General features: G+C 42.0%; 1 protein-coding gene across 2 annotated transcripts in view; it reads left to right on the top strand.

Moving 5' to 3' along the window:
- Positions 1-17063, top strand: part of HRH1 (histamine receptor H1) — a 112148-nt gene that overhangs the window by 64568 nt on the left and 30517 nt on the right. Inside the window, exon 1 of one of the 2 annotated variants that reach the window (XM_066351848.1) lies at positions 6851-6908. The exons of the other annotated variant lie outside the window; for it this stretch is intronic. The gene's annotated coding sequence lies outside the window, so the exon portion shown is untranslated. Of the gene's footprint in view, positions 1-6850; positions 6909-17063 lie in introns of those variants that run through there. 2 annotated transcript variants of the gene reach the window in all.

The raw sequence follows: 17063 nt of genomic DNA, 5'->3' as shown, positions 1-17063 counted from the left end.
TTGATTGAATATCTATTCTGTGCTCAGCATCAAAATCCAGCAGTGAACAAAACAAGCTGCGAGCTCCCAAAGAATCTATTTGTAAGGGTATTTAAGATAAAAGAGTAGTAGGCAAATAAATCTATTTCATAATTCAAGTAGTGCTGGGTGCTATGAAGAAAAATATAGTAAAGCAGACTGAGAGGAAACATAAAGTAGGCTTAGGGCTAGAGATAACAAGAGGGAGGACTTGGGGAGGAGAGTTATTTAGACTGGACTATGAAGGTGGCCTCTGAGCAGAGATCTGAACAAAGTGAAGATTTTCATTAACAGTTTTGGTGCCCAACTCAAGCAGCTAATAGGGGCCTCAACCCAATGTTGTAAGTCATGAGGAAGGGGGTACAGCTCCCCATTCAAGTGCCTTATAATCATAGAAACTGAGCTCTTTCTTTTCCAACTGCTGTAGGAGTACCTACCATGTTTCCCCGAAAATAAGACAGTGTTTTATATTAATTTTTGCTCCTAAAGTCGTGCTAGGTCTTATTTTCAGGGGAGGCCTTATATTTCTAAGCTTGAAAAAAAATGCACTAGGTCTTATTTTGGGGGAAATGGGATAGTATCAACGTGTAAATTTGACAAATTGAGAAATGAAACAGTATTTCATAGTCACAATTAGGCCTTTTGTTGCCTGTCACTATCAGAGCCTGAAGCAAAGTCTGGCACTCTCTCCAGTTATGGCTGCACCCCAGGCAGATACCATCCCAGGGCAGCTGCAAACCCCAGGGCGTGGGTCCTCCTAGGTATGACCCAGAGAGCAAACCCTGGCCAATGCTAGTAGCTCAAATCAGGGTGATAAACAGAGGATTCCAATGAACATTGGCAAGGACTGGGACTTCAAGAGTCTCCTGTGCTCTGTTTTGCTCAGGAGAGGTCCCGGCCCTGCCAGGAGCCAAAACATGCTTCTCATAGTCTGGGGAAGGATTTGGGGGCACTTTATCATGTAAGCCTAGATGCAGAAACATGGGGCTCTTGGGGAGGTCCCTATGGTTTGGTGTCATGTTTTTCAGACCACCGACATCAGAATCACCTGGGACTCTATTGAAAACGCAGTTTCCAGGCCTCAGCTCAGACCTCTTCAGTCCAGTTCCCTGGAAAATGCATCTTAACAAGCTCTTTTGTGGTTCATATGCATCCCAAAGTTGGGAAATAGCTGGTTGGTGGGGCATTGACTAGAAGAATAATTGCAGTCATGATTGTTCCAGGAACATCAGGGCACGTGCTCACTGTCCTGCTACCAGATGGCACTTCCAGATCAGGTTAAATGGGAGCCGGCCACATCCCCAGGTTTGCATTTTTGCCTCTGAGAGAACTGTGGCAGGAGGAGAGGCGGGATTTCAGCAGTTGCTGTCAGCTGTGCTGTGAGGTTGTGTGTGTGTGTGTGTGTGTGTGTGTGTGTGTGTGTGTGTGTGTGAGAGAGAGAGAGAGAGAGAGAGAGAGAGAGAGAGAGAGAGAGGGCTCTGCCATACTTCAAACAAGAAGGAAAAAGAAAAAGCTTTATATCTGTATTCTGGAGGCACATGTGTCACTTTCAAATGCATTTTTTTTCCAACCTGGACACAATTTTCATCTCTCTTTGGTGAATCATTGCAAAAGTCGCCTTTTGGTTGCTGCCTCTTGTGAGCAAAGAACGTATTTCATGGAGGGACTGAGACTCCCCAGGGAATGGACTGGGAAATTTCCTCTTTGACAGGTTCAGTAAGAGGACCCACTGAGTTTGTCCCAGAAACCTACCCAGTCCTGTGCTGTGGGACCACAGAGACTCCTGACAATGAAGCGGATGCTCATGCCCCCATTCCTTAATAATTAGCCATCCTTGTTAGCTCAGATCTTGCCCTCTCATGGATTGTTTTCAGACTGGCTGCCATCCTGCTGCTTTTAATGAGAAAATGTTCCCAAGTATTTTTTTACTTTCATTCATCTATCAATCAGTAGTATAGCATAGTAATTAAGAGCATGGGTTCTGGGAGCCATCCAGAGTTCCTATGCCATTTGCAAGACACTATGTTATCTAATCCCTGTTACCATTCTAACTTCATCTCCCTCTCACTCAGCTGCATCCACACTAACCTCTTTGCTGTTCAAATATGTCGATGATGTGTCCACCCCAGGGCCTTTTAACAGTCTGTTTCATCCTCCTGTGATGCTCTTTCGCCCAAATCTCACCTCATTCCCACACTCCCTTTAGGTCTCTGCTCAAATGTCACTACATTGCCTTGACCATCCTTTATAAAATGGTATATCCATCCCAGCCATCATTAACCCTTTCTTTCTCAGAGCATGACATAGTACTCATTTACTTGTATATTTTTATGATTTGTTTCTCCCCACTAGAATGATAGCTCCTTATGGATGGAAACTTTGTCTTACTTGGTTACTGCTAATTTCCCAACATCTAGAATATGTCTGGTACATAGTTAGACCCTTAATGTGGACCTTGATCTCCTTAGCATCTCTAAGCTTCATTTTCCAAGTCTATAAAATGGATATAGTTATATTGGTTTGTATGTTAAATGAAACAATACATGTAAGTTCTTTGCATGGTGACCAACATGCTCAAAGTTATTCATAAATGATGAATAATTTTAATCTATTATTACTTAGACCATCAGAATAAGACAAAATGTGGCAAAGGAAATGAAAGAGGTTTACAAAGGGCTGTCATGTTGAGAGATGGCAGAGGTGCTGCCCAGGTGGTTGGAATTAGGAAAGGCTTCTCAATAGGAGTGGCATTTGAGCTGGGACTCTGGGTTGGGGAAGGATCTCAGCAAGCCAGTCCTGAGTTTGTAGAATGGTCGTACCGGAAATAGAAACAAGGTGAACAAAGGAGCAGAAGGGAGAAAGTTCAGCAGTTGGTGAAGTGTGCTTCCTGAACTCCAGGGACTTCAAAAGCAGGAGGAAGGGAAAGCAGAATAAGGAGATGGAAGCTTCTTTTTTCTTTGTTTTCTTCCTAGAATAAGAGAAACCAACCAGTGTTTTCCAAGAAATTGTGCAACATTAGAACAAAAAGAAAGTCTGATTCACACCCTACACCCTTCTTGGGGCAGAATGCTTTGCAGTTAGTAAAGCAATCCCTGAGCATTTGTTGACTTGTCACAACCCTTACCTTCTTGAGGTAGGCAGAATTTATTAGGTGTTTGTTATTTCAATCTGGCAGTCATTTGCAAATAACCCTGAATGGAGTATTATATCCAAAAGAAACCCATTTGTAGTGGTGGGATTTCTGGGTGCTATGGCATCCTGCTGTCTTGAAGACTGGGAAGAAATTCACAGCACAGGTGTAAGGGTGGTGTGAGGAGAAAGACTGAATGGTTAACTTTGGAAAGCAGGAGGACATATACTTGTTGTTCGTTTGTTCATTCATTCGTTCATTCATTCTGTGAATACTGAGCACTTACTATGTACAAGACAGAATATTAAGGCCAAGGGCCCAATGGCCAGGACTTTAGCCACTTTATATATATTTAATTTTCTACCCAATTAAAATAAAAAAGTTCTGTCACTTAAGGGAGATGGGGGAGACAGCCTAGGTTTCATCTCAAAATGCCAACTTCAATTGATGTATTGTGGCTACCCAGAGAGGGTTTCTGAGACTACAGGGTGGACTCAGCAGGAAGGAATCCAGTAATTGATTAGTGATGTCTGCCATGGGTTTAGGAGGGGAGAATAGTGGGTCAAATGTCACATACTTGCCACTGTAGGTGCGAGCTCTCAATATACCTGTAATACACTGACCAGAGGGTTTGCAACAGAATAAAAGTTTCTTGATTCTGCATAGTTGGTGAATGTGATGTGCCTGGTAACTCAGCACCGAGAGAGGTGAACATTCGGGACAGTCAAGGGGACAGGAATTGATGTGCCATGGTGATATCTCAGAGAGGGTCCCCTCACAAAGGTGGTGTCCCCAGATTTTACAAGTGTCTCATCCACTTCCCATTTGACACTTGTTTAATGCATTGTCCCAAGCATTCAACTTTGTTCTCATAGGAATATTCTTATTGCATTCATGTTTCACAGTCTTATAATGTATATAACTCATAAATTGATATATAATAAAAATAACTGGAATATACAAGTTTTAAAACTGTGTCTCTTAGATACAACTCAATAGTTGGGAGCAGAAGGTGCAAAAACTAGAGGTGACAAATCACTGTATTTTATGAGGGAGGGTGATGATTTTAGTTAATCCAGAGAATCACTTAGTGGATTGATTAAGAGAGCTTCTCCTACAAATACATAGTTGTATTTTGGTGGGGGGGGGGGGGAGAGGAGGATTTACACTCCATATTCTATGTTGTAGCTCTTTTTTCTTGATTTAAGGAAATATTAGAGTCATCCTTTCATGTCATCATCAAATACCCTCTCCCAACAACATTATGAATAGATACATGGAATTCAATGATATGGAGCTACCATTTAACTCAGGGGTCCCCAAACTACGGCCCGCGGGCTACATGTGGCCCCCTGAGGCCATTTATCCGGCCCACCGCACTTCCAGAAGGGGCACCACCATCTCATTAGCCAAAAGCAGGCCCATAGTTCCCATTGAAATACTGGTCAGTTTGTTCATTTAAATTTACTTGTTCTTTATTTTAAATATTGTATTTGTTCCCGTTTTGTTTTTTTACTTTAAAATAAGATATGTGCAGTGTGCATACGGATTTGTTCATAGGTTTTTTTTATAGTCTGGCCCTCCAACGGTCTGAGGGACAGTGAACTGGCCCCCTGTGTAAAAAGTTTGGAGACCCCTGATTTAACTGATCCCTTGTTGCTGGACTTTTATGTAGTTTCCAGTTTGGATCTATTATGTGAACATTGCCTTTCAGTTCCTGATCTTAGTAGTTGAGAGTTCTGAACACCCCAGGGTGGTGAGGAGTGGAGATGGACAATGAACGGGAACAGAGGATGACAATGTACCGTTTCCGAAGACACTGTGGAAAACAGTATAGTAGTTCCTTAAAAACTTAAATGTGGAATTACCTTATGACCCAACAATGTCACTTCTGGGTATATACATATGAAACAATTGAAAGCAGGGTCTTGAAGACATACTTGTACACCTGTGTGAACAGCGGCATTGTTTACAAATGCCAAAGGGTGGAAACAACCCAGGTGTCCATTGACAAATGAATAAACAAAATGTGGTCTGTAAATGCAATGGCATATTATTCATCCTCATACATGCTTCATCATGGATTAAGTCTTTTTTTCTATTTTTATTGATTGATTTGAGAGAAAGAGAGAGGAAGAGATTGAGGGAAACATTCATTTGTTGCTTCACTTAGTTGTGCATTCATTGGTTGCTTCTTGTATGTGTCCTGACCTGGGACCAAACTACAACTTTGGTGCAGGGGGACAATGCTCAAACCAGGGACAAAGCTAACCAATGGGGCTTCCCAGCAGGGCTAACATGGATGAATCTGGAAGATATTATGTGAAGTGAAATAAAACAGTCACAAAAGGACAAATATTGCATGTTTCCACTTATATGAAGGGCCTAGTGGAGTCAAATCCATAGAAACAGAAAGTACAATGGGGATTGCCAGGGGCTGGGGGGGGGGGGGTGGGAGTTATTGTTTAATGGATATAGAGTTTCAGTTTTGCAAGATGAAAAGAGTTCTGGAGATTAGTAATACAACAATATCAATATAGTGAACTGTACATTTAAAAATGGTTAAGGTGGTAAATTCTATGTTATATGTATTTTACCACAATTTAAAAAAATTAAAAAGAAAACATAGGAGGAGCTATAGGCATTAAATATTAGTAGCTGTTAAAATTATTTAACAATTTGACAACCAGACGTTCTATACCTCCTAAAGAAGCCAAACCTCACCAGTAGTCTTACTGAGGAATCAAATCTGAATCTGGAACCAGTCGCAGTTTGCAGGATGAACAGAAGATAGAGGAGTATATTCAATTGAGTCCTGAGGGTAGGTAGGGTTAGCGGCATCAGTCTTTGGAAGACACTACAAACTCCCAGGTTCTTCCAACAAACCAGTGTATGAAAATAAAAGGGGTGGATGGAGGAACCTATAAATTAAAAGAGATTTCAAAGACAACACCAAAATTTTCTAACAGGCCAGAACATTGTGTCGAGGGTTGCACATCTGCGTAATAAAACAATTTAAAAAGACACAGGAAGTGATTCCTTAGGAGTCATGATCGTGGCGACTGGTAGGGCATGTGAGAGGGAGGGGACACATGCACAGGCTTCTAGAGTTGGGGACAAGGTTTTCTTTCTTGACCTGGCTGCTGTTTGCCTTATAATAATCCATTAATTTATACACTAGATTTGCATGGTTTTCTGTGTTTATGTTTTATTGAACAACACCCCCCCCCAAAAAAAAAAGCCCAGTTTTAAAAAGACAAGTGAAGGTGTTGGTTACAGAGAGAGGAGCCACACAGACCTAGATAAAAATTCAAGTTCTACCTACTGTTAGCTCTGTGGTCTTTGGCAAATTACTAACCCCTCTAAGCCTCAGTTTCCTCATCTGGAAAAGAAATTATAATTTTAATTAACTTATAGCATCAGGGTGGCAATTTCATAAGACAATACACATACTCCCCTAGCACCACACCTGGTCCCAACTAAGTGCTATAGATGTAGGTTGTGGAAAGAAGTGGACCCAGATATAAGAAGCCCTGAGTGCCATTGTCACCACTAACTCTGATTTGCTTTGTGATCTTCGTAAATTCTCTTCTCTGTGGACTAATCCCTCCTAATTTTCCTGATAACCCCTGTGCCTTGTAAGAATGCTGACTGAGAGCAGTAGGCTACTCCCTGGAACCAGTGGTGCTCAGGCCTGAGCCTCCATGCTATTTCCTCCGCTGACGGTGTGCAGCATCTCCAGTCACCCAGGAAACAGCAGGTGAGGAGGGGCACGGACTTGCCAGCTTCCTGTGTGCATCAGCAGGTAAATGTGCCCCAGACAGACGACAGACACAGTCATTGTTTTCTGTCATCCAATACCGGGGAAATAATGCTGTTTTTACCCTTCTAATCTTGGGCTGTCATTCTTGTTAGCCCCCTTCTACCTTTAGGCTCAGGCTGCGTGAACGTAACAGACAAGTGGAGGATAATTACAGCAACCTCAGGGGAGGAAGAATTACCAACCTATTAAACCCCTGTTTGTTACAAGTGGGGTTTCATTCAGAATCCTGCTTCTCAGAAGCATGAAAGAGACAGTTAGCCAATCCCTGATTCCTTAACAGAGCAGACCAGGAGAAATCAAGTCAGACAAAATGCCCAAAGTCCCTGCTCCCTGAATATCCAAAAATGAGGATATGAGTTCATAAGAAAATTTAACTTCACGTGTAACAATCAGTCAATGCACTGGCACCTACTAGAAGACGCTGCCGTTCAACTTACCCTGAATTCCCAGGAAGAGTCCCTCTAAAGGGATTTCTTTCAATCGACTAACCCTTTCATGTTAGACCCCTCAAAATGCTGTGAGGAGCTGCTCAGCCCTTGTTTGTTTCTTTGTTTGTTTATAATTGTGGTAAAATATACACAACATAAAAATTGACTATTTTCATCATGTAAGTACAATCACATTGTTGTGCAACTATCACCATAGAACTTTTCATCTTCCCGTACTAAAAATCTATACCTATTAAATATTAATACTAACTCCTGATCCCTCCTTCCAGTCCCTAACAACCGTTATTCTATTTTCTGTCTTTATGATTCTGACCGTTCTAGGAACCTCGGGTGTGTGGGTACTGGGGCCACTGCAGTGGGATTATGCAGTGAAGAGGAGAAATGGGGCCCAACTCTCCAGCACGGGCCATTGGGAATTTATAGCCAAAGAGCAGGGTGGAGGTCCATAGATGGAAAACTACTAGGAGAAAACATCAGAGGCAAGAGCAATTGTGGCATAACAGACCTACCATGATTCTTGCTGCAGACAGGCCAGGGTGATCTGATATCACCTGGGGATGGTGGAGGATGAGGAACCTGATTAGAAATTGAGAGTGGTCATATATGGGGGGGGAGGGGTTCTGATTAGACAGACTTAACAAGGTTTTTGCTAAAATTATATTTCACAAGGAAGCACACAGATGGGCCTAGGAAAAAGCTCAGGAGCCTGACTAAAGTGTGGCCAAGCAAAGAATCTTTGTTTCTACCTACTGTGTGCCAAGCAGTGCTTGTAGCATATGAGGCTACAAAGTTGATTAAGACATGGCTCTGCCCTGGCCAGTTGGCTCAGTGGTAGGGCGTCGGCCTGGCGTGCAGAAGTCCCGGTTCGATTCCCGGCCAGAGCACACAGGAGAAGCGCCCATCTGCTTCTCCACCCCTCCCCCTCTCCTTCCTGTCTGTCTCTCTCTTCCCCTCCCGCAGCCAAGGCTCCATTGGAGCAAAGATGGCCCGGGCGCTGGGGATGGCTCCTTGGCCTCTGCCCCAGGCGCTAGAGTGGCTCTGGTTGCGACAGAGCGATGCCCTGGAGGGGCAGAGCATCACCCCCTGGTGGGCAGAGCATCGCCCCTGGTGGGCGTGCCGGGTGTATCCCGGTCGGGCGCATGCGGGAGTCTGTCTGACTGTCTCTCCCCGTTTCCAGCTTCAGAAAAATACAAAAAAAAAAAAAAAAAGACATGGCTCTGTTTTTAAAGAACTTTCTACCTAACAAGGGAGAGAAAAGCTAGTCTACACAAATAACCACGGTGCAAAGGCAATGCTGAACACCATAAGGAGAGAGTGATAACTTGGCCAGCCTTGGAGTTGGGGGTGGGGAGAGTAGAGACACATCTAACCAGGAGAGGTGGCATTGGAATTGGGTCGCTCTTATCTTCCCAACTTTTAGGTTAGGAATTTGGAAAGTGGAGTCAGGCAGCCCTTGTTTCAAAGCCCAGCGGGTCGTATAATCATGTTAACTTGGGCAAGGGATTGGAGACAGTCTCATCTGAAAAATGTGGCTGATAATAGCTTCTACCTCAGGGGGTTGCTGTGAGGATTAAATGAGATGACGCAGTTCAGCTGTTAGCCTCAGTAAATGTAACTCTTATGTCTAGATTTTAGAGATAAGACACTACCAGGAAAGAAGCATTGCAGACCAAGTCACTGCCCAGCACAGTGCAGAAAGCGGAGCGTGGACAGCGCTGAACAGGATTTTGATCTACTGGTGCTAAGAATAATGGAAAGGAAGGCATACTGGGTAATGCCATAGAAAATGTGGGTCCGGTGACACTGGGGCTTCTCCGATGCCAAACTGAAGACCTGGGGTCCCTAAACTCCTTTATTAGCTATAATAATTTTCTTCTACATCCCTCAGGATTTTCTATATACAGGATTATGTCATCTCCAAACACTGTAATGTCATTTTGCTCTTGCTTTAAAGTCTGGATGTCTTTCTTTCATTTTTGTGTCTAATTGCTGAGCTACTTTTAGCTCCTTTTCCTTTTGGCTAGGTGAGAGCCAGCCCTGGTTGAAGCCAGAGAGAGGTCGGGCCAGCCAAATGAGGAAGGACAAACCTAGTGAGTGCCAGGGAAGATCTCTTGAGCTCTGATGTGACAGGTGCTCTGGGTCATCCTCACCTAACAAGCAGACAAGGCAAGCACCGGTAAATGCTTTTCTGCAGCACTTACAGCTGGAGCGTATTTCTGGGGCATCCAGTAACTGTTGAGCCCCTCCCTGGTTCCTGGGGCTGAGGACACAGCAATGACTCAGACATATATTTGGCACCCGCAGTCTAATGAAATAGTCTGATCAGTAATTAAGGAATTACAACCCAGTTTGACAAGGGTTGTAATAGCGGTCTGTGCAAAGTTCAGGAAAAATGCTAAAGAAGGAAGCAAATTAACCCTGTCTGGTGGAATTGAGAAAAGCCTTAAAGGAAGTGACATCAAAACTAGATTGTAAAGGATTAATTGAATGGGAAAGTGGTTTATCAGAAGATGAGATTATGGGGTAAATTGAGAAGAGATGGAAAAGGCTCTTGTGCGACAGGGTCAGTTTCCAGAGTTGAGCCTGTTTTTGAATGCTGCCTCTTGGGCTTCTGTTGTGCTGAATGGAGTAACAAATAAAGAAGAGAAGGCCCCAGGGAAGCTAAGTGGGTTTTTTTTATTTATTCATTTTTTTAATTTTTGCTAAGTGGGTTTATTAGAAGTGCATGGTGCCCTCCAACAGATCAAGAATAAAGTGGGGTAGAGAAAGAGAGAGGGGATAAAGCAGAAGCTTATGCAAACTGAAGTTTTCGAGAGGGGCAGGGAGATTTTAAAGGGAGCAGCTCACACAGGAGTGATAGATGAGACAGACTTTCTTTAGGATATCTCTTGCCTTTTTAAGAGTCTTCATTAAATGTTTATTTTCTATCTTTTCTTCTTTTTTGGACCTCAATTTCTTTTGGCTGTAACTTTATGGGTAGACTGGACACAGACTACACTTGTATTACACCCTGGAGGCCTATCCTTTGTGTCCTATTATCCTGACAACAGTAGCAAGACATTAAAGAGTTTGAATAGGGAACAGAGGTGATTGAATTTGTGGTTTTTGTCTTCTGTGTGTAGGATGGCTTGAAAGGATCAAGACCAGGATCAGAAAGACCAACTAGGAAGCTATTGTGACATTTGAGAGGAAATGTTATCAAAGTCTGAACCAGAGCAATGTTGGCACAAATGATCATTATCTCTGCTCATCAGTAATCTATAGTACAAAATCTTAAAGCAGGCCTACATGTGGGGCGCAGCAGCTGGGAAGAAAACTCCCTTTACTCCTGGGGTGATTAAGATCATAATCATGTCCGAAGGCCTTTGGTTTTCCTTGTGTACTGTAAGTCACACCCAGAAGGAAGCTCATTTGAGCCTCCTGGGACTTTGGTCTGCCACCTGCCAGACTCACCTTTCACTTCTTCAGTGCTTGAAGAGGTCTAGGCAGGACCATGTTCCTTTTGGTCTCTTAGACCCACGCATACCTCCAGGAACATTCTTTCTCTGGGAGTGAATAGAGTCTGTTCTTATAGTTGCCAAAGGAAGCAACCCAAAATCAGAATTGCAGTCAGTCACTAGGGAGATGATTGCAGTTGGGACTGGCCAATTAACCAGCAGGACAGAAAGTTCTTGAATGAAGAGAAACACAGCCCCAGCTCTCCATAACACACAGGGTACAAGGGGGAGAAGTGGGAGTCTTAATCATGTTTTCATCTCCAGCTGCTTGGCCTAGCATACCATCTGGTACCACACTATTGCTTAATTAATAGTTCCTGAATATATTAATGAATTAGCATAACATGAAACCCTTAAAATGGTCTTGTTGGGTCAGGACTATGATGTGGGTTTTTTGGTTTTGTTTTGTTTTGCGAGACACACACACACAGAAACACACAGGAAGGAAGAGAGATGAGAAGCATCAACTCATAGTTGCGGCACCTTAGTTCTTCATTGATTGCTTTCTCATATGTGCCTTGACTGGGGTCTCCAGCCAAGTCAGTGACCCCTTGCTCAAGCCAGCAACCTTGGGTTCAAGCCAGCAACCTTTGGGCTCAAGCCAGCAACTGTGGGATCACATCTATGATCTCACACTCAAGCTGGTGATCTTGGGTTTTCAAACCTGGGTCTTCAGTGTCCCAGGCCAACTCTCTATCCATTGCACCATGGCCTGGTCAGGCAGGACTATGATGTGTTAAAGGCAGAATTCATCCATTCACTCATTCAGCTTGGGTTAGGACAGTCATTCACAATGTTGGCTGCATCTGAAGAGTTTTTAAAAATCTTGAGACCCATATCACACTCCAGACCAATTAAATCAGAATTATGTCTATTTAGGGAAAGTGTTTATCAGAAAATGAGGTTACAGAATAAGTTGAAATTAGTATTTTTAAACGCTCCCTATGTGATTCCAATGAGCAGCCAAGGTTGAGAATTATAGGTGAATATCATATTGCCCCTGCCTGTATAAGGATCAATCCATGTATACCCAATTTATTCATTCATTCCGTAGAATACATAGCATTAAATGATTTAATAGAGATATAGAAGTAATTTGCAGGAAAACAGAGGAAGGAATGCTTATACATGACTAAAGGATACAGGAAAGCTTCAAAGAGGAAGGAACTTTTAAGATGGGTTTTGTAGGATGAATAGAAGTTTATTAATATATTTCTCTATTCCTTCATTCATTCATTCATTCCTTTCTTCTTCCTTTTTTGCTTTCTTCCTTTCTGTCTTCCTCTTTTCTTCTGATCTTCATTATCAATCTTTTCATACCCCCTTTCTTTTTTAACCCTTCTCTCCTACTTTTTCTAGGCAGTCTCCAAAGTTGGCCCAGAAGGAGACACAATAATAACCAAAAATGAGGTCCCAACCCTCAAGGCACATCCTCTTCCTTCGGGAATAACATGTGCAGACCTACAAAGGCTAAAAGAACCTGAGGGGTTTGGGAATAGTAACTTCATTTGTACTGGAGTAAAGGGATCAGATATGAAGGCAATGTCATGCCAATAGCTTAAGAAATTTGAACTTTTTCTTAAAGGCATTTAGGAGAAAATTAATTGTATGTATGATGATATTTAAAACAGTGTTTACCACCTTTTAGTTGGTACCTGAAGTGGTCTAAATGGTATACAGATGTGGCATTAATTAATATTGGCTCCCACTGGTTTTCAGTCCTTCAGATTATCTCCAGGAGAGTATCCATTTGGTGCTGGTAGGTCTGTCTCGAACACCTCTCTTACTCTTGCGTATCTTTCTTTTAAAGAAAGAAGAGCCTTCCTCAAAATGTCTGGCTAAAACTTAGTCACATTGTTTTATTGTCATCCTATTTATTTTAATGGAACCTTCTATGTATGACCAAAAAAAATAGATGACTGGTTTTTCATATGTTGTAGTGAAGTAAACTTAAGCTAAAAATAAGTGGACCCATTTAAAAATATATGAAGTGTATGATGGTATAAGAGACATGTAGACCCAGTGAAGATTATAATGGAGATAAGTAAATAACTGAAGGATAGATCCATTTTATCAATATTTCTTTTTATGGGCCATGCTTTTGATGTCAAGTATAAGAACTTTTTGCCTAATCTTAGACCCTGAAGTTTTCTCTAATGTATTTTTCTAAAGTTTTTATGGTGTTATGTGTAAGTCTATGAACCATTTTTGTGTTACCATTTTAATGAGGTTTTGACTGAGGTTCAGTTTTTTGTCTATGGATGCCCAGCTGTTCTAGTACCATTTTTTGAAAGGGCCCTTTCCTCAGTTAAATTGATTTTGCACCTTGGTCAAAAATCTCTTGAGCATATTTATGTGAGTCTATTTCTTGTATCTTTGTTCTGTTCTATTGGTCTGTGTCTACCCCTCTACCAATACCACTCTTGATTCCTGTAGTTGTATGTCTTGAAATTTGGTAAACTGATTTTTCTCATTTTATTATTCTTTTTCAAAATTATTTTAGCTATTTTAGTTTCTTTGATTTTTCATATAAATTTTAGAATAGTCTTGTCCATATCTACAAGAGATTTCGCTGAGATTTAGATAAGAATTTCATGAAATCTGTACATCAATTTAGGGAGTATTGACATTTTTCTATGCTGAGTCTCCTGGTCTGTGAACACCATGTATCTCTATTTATTTAGATCTTTTACTTTTTTCATCAGCATTTTATAGTTTTCAGCATGCTGAGTCTGTACAAGTTATTCCTCTGGGAATGTTTTTATTTCATTCTTTAAGGGTATTCTCACTGAGTATAAGATTCTGGGTTGACAATTCTTTCTTTCAGCAGATGAAAAAGATCGTGTCACTTCCTTCTCATCTCTATATTTTCTGATGAGAAATCTGTTGCCATTTTTATCATGGAAAGGTATTTTTTTTCTTTGGCTGCTTTCAAGATTTTTTCCTTGCCTTTAGTTTCCAGAAGTTTAATTATTGTGTGTCTTGATGTGGGTTGGGAGGGGTTTGAGGTTCACTCAGCTTCTTGATTCTGTAGATTTATGTCTCTTACAAATTTAGGAGATTTTCAGCCCTTATTTTTTCACGCACATTTTCATCCCCACTCCTTTTCTCATCTCCTTCCAAGATGATTACATGAATGTTAGATATTTTGTTATAGTCCCACAGGTCCTTGGGACTCAGTTCATTTTTTTTTCCAGTCTGTTTTCCCTCTGATGTTCAGATTGGGTAATTTCTATTGTTATGTCTAATTTCTATTGTTCTTTCTTCCAGTTCACTGATTCTTTCCTCTGTTCTCTAAATCCTGCTGTTATGCCCAACCACTGAGTTTTTATTTCAGTTATTAGATTTTTCAGTTCTAAAATTTCTACTTGGTTCTTTTTTTCATCTTCTGTTTCTTAGCTGAGACTTTCTATTTTTCCATTTGCTTCAAGTATGTTCACATTTGCACATTGAAGCATTTTTATGATGATTATCTTAAAATGTTTTCCAGATAATCCTATCTTCTCTATAATCTTGGCATTGGTATCTGATTGATTGTTTTTTTTAAATTTTATATGAAATCTTCCCACAATTGAAATGCAAACATGTTAGGTATTATGTTACAAGACTCTGGATCATATTTAAGTCTTCTGTTTTATCTGGCTGTATGTGATAGTGGATGTGGCAGAGGATGCAGATGGCAGTGGAGAGAGGGTGCACTGCCTCATTACTTTAAGGTGGGAGTAGAAGTCCAGGTTCCCTGCTTGGCTTCTGTGACACCTGAAGGGAGAATAGTGTTTATTGCTGATGTGGGGGGCTGTTCTTGCTCCTCACTAGGCTTCCAGGAATAATCCCTGGCTGTAAGATATGCCTCTTTACTGCTCCCCATGTGTCCTCCACTGACACTGTGGGGGCTGGGAGACAGTGCTGGTCTCCACCTAATGGGGACAAAAGTCCCAGAACACCATCCCAGCAGGGATGTTGGGCACTTTGTTGCAGCCTGATAAGGGTGCTCCCCACTTGGCCTTTGCTGGCTGGGTAGGGAATGGGGCTCCAGTGTTTTCTATGGTGTTTGGCTGAAGTAGATAACCTATTGCCTAGAAGTTTTCTTTTTTGCTAGGCTGCCCCTTTCTTGGTCCTTTGGATAGACACAGCAGGCTTTTGGTGGGGTGGTTTTATTTTGTCTGTACCATTGGGCACAGCTTTTCTGAATAACCAACTTCTCTAGCTAAGGATCTCAGATATATGTGGCCACGTAAAACCCTAGAAAATTAACTACTATGTCATTCTTTGGGTCCCCAGTTTCCTATCTGGGCTGCCTTTGCCTGTCCATCTTTCAGAGTCATCTTATGTTTCTTTTCAATATAATTTCCAGGGTTTTTATTGGTACTTAGCAAAATAATAGGGAAAAGAACCTTTACTGCCTCCTCTCTGAAGCAAATGTCTCTTTATATTTTAAAAGACTGCCAGGAAGCCAAGATTGAGAACCACCAGTATAGGCTGTAAGTTCCATGAAGGCAAGGCTTGTGTCTGTTCTTTAGCTATCATACCATCTATACCTGATCTTTTAATAAAGATCTTTTGGATGAATGGAAGTAAGGGAGAATGAATGGATAAATGGGTGGATGGATGAGTAAATGATGAATCAATGAATGAATATCAGAATGGAACTGGCAGCCAGACTGATTTACACTCAGCTGTGCTCTTGTTACATGCATACTCTTGTGTCGAGACAAGTCTGGCCCCAGAACCAGCAAGAGGGCTTCACCAGCAGGTGGCGCTGAGGAGCCCCAGGTGAGCCGTTTGGCCGCTGCACAGTCAGGCACGGAGTCATTTGAGTGAAAGGGACAGAGGCCTTAAAGAAGCTTCTAATTACCAAGGAGCTTTCTCTTGAGAACATCACATCTGCCTCTCCTTTCTCTTCTGCCTGCTCTCTTATTACTTCAATATCACAGCTAACTTTTTTTTTCTTTCTCAGGAAGAGAGCAGTCTAGATAAACTGGTCTTCAAAAGTGCCTTCCTCAAGGCTTAATAACTCCAGGGTCTTGGAACAAAAAGGAAAAATTATCCATTGTGTCCTGAAATAATATGTGTGTGTTCTGAGCCTGGTGTTGTTTTCATCGTGTTCTTATCTAATGTTAGCATGGATATTCATATTTCCAATTCCATGAAATCTTTGTTAAAGTGTAATTGATGTCCCTCACTTTCTTACAGTGACAAGGAGGGTGAGTGAAGAAGGGCAGAGGCTGGGGATCTGAAACCCATTTAAATGTCTTAGAAGGTGGTGTCACTGGGCCTTTAAATAAAACTTGATCTTCTCTCTTGGATCTTAGGACAGGGCACTAAGGCCTATAAACTCCAAAGCCCCTGTTTCCACATCTTTAAAATGGGGACAAAAGTAATTCCTTTATTGTGAAGTCACTGGCACTGTGAGGATTAAATGAATCAACACGGAAAACCTCCCAGCCCAATGCTGGTATGTAGAAAGCCTTTGAAATATTGCTTTTCTTTTTATTCATTGCTTTTTTAAGGTCAGATGGTAAAAGATAACAGAGCTGGGATTTATATACTTGTTTTGTTTGCCATTTAATTACAATTATCCTTCAGCTTCCTTTTCCTGTTCCTAATTTTAAAAATCCCAGCCTGTCACACCATGGATGGGGGAAGAGCAGAAAACAAACTCTACCTCCCAAACAAACTCTACCTCCCAAACGCTTAAGCCACATTATACAATGAGAGCTCATTAGAGGTCCAGGAGAAAAGAGTTGATGTAGGGAATCCATTTTCACACTTCCATCACTGACGAATAAGTTAGAAGTCATTATGCCCTCTTTACAAGAAACCACAAGATGCATGTAATCAAAAACTTAGTGTCGGCCCTGGCCGGTTGGCTCAGTGGTAGAGCGTCAGCCTGGCGTGCAGGAGTCCCGGGTTCGATTCCTGGCCAGGGCACACAGGAGAAGCGCCCATCTGCTTCTCCACCCTTCCCCCTCTCCTTCCACTCTGTCTCTCTCTTCCGCTCCCACAGCCAAGGCTCCATTGGTGCAAAGTTCGCCCAGGCGCTGAGGATGGCTCCATGGCCTCTGCCTCAGGCGCTAGAATGGCCCTGGTTGCAACAGAGCAACGGCCCAGATGGGCAGAGCATCGCCCCTGGTGGGCGTGCCGGG

Source organism: Saccopteryx leptura, chromosome 10 (genome assembly GCF_036850995.1).
Source record: "Saccopteryx leptura isolate mSacLep1 chromosome 10, mSacLep1_pri_phased_curated, whole genome shotgun sequence".
Lineage (NCBI taxonomy): Eukaryota > Metazoa > Chordata > Mammalia > Chiroptera > Emballonuridae > Saccopteryx > Saccopteryx leptura.
The sequence above is the reverse complement of the archived record's forward strand: the minus strand, read 5'-3'. Positions and strand labels throughout refer to the sequence as shown.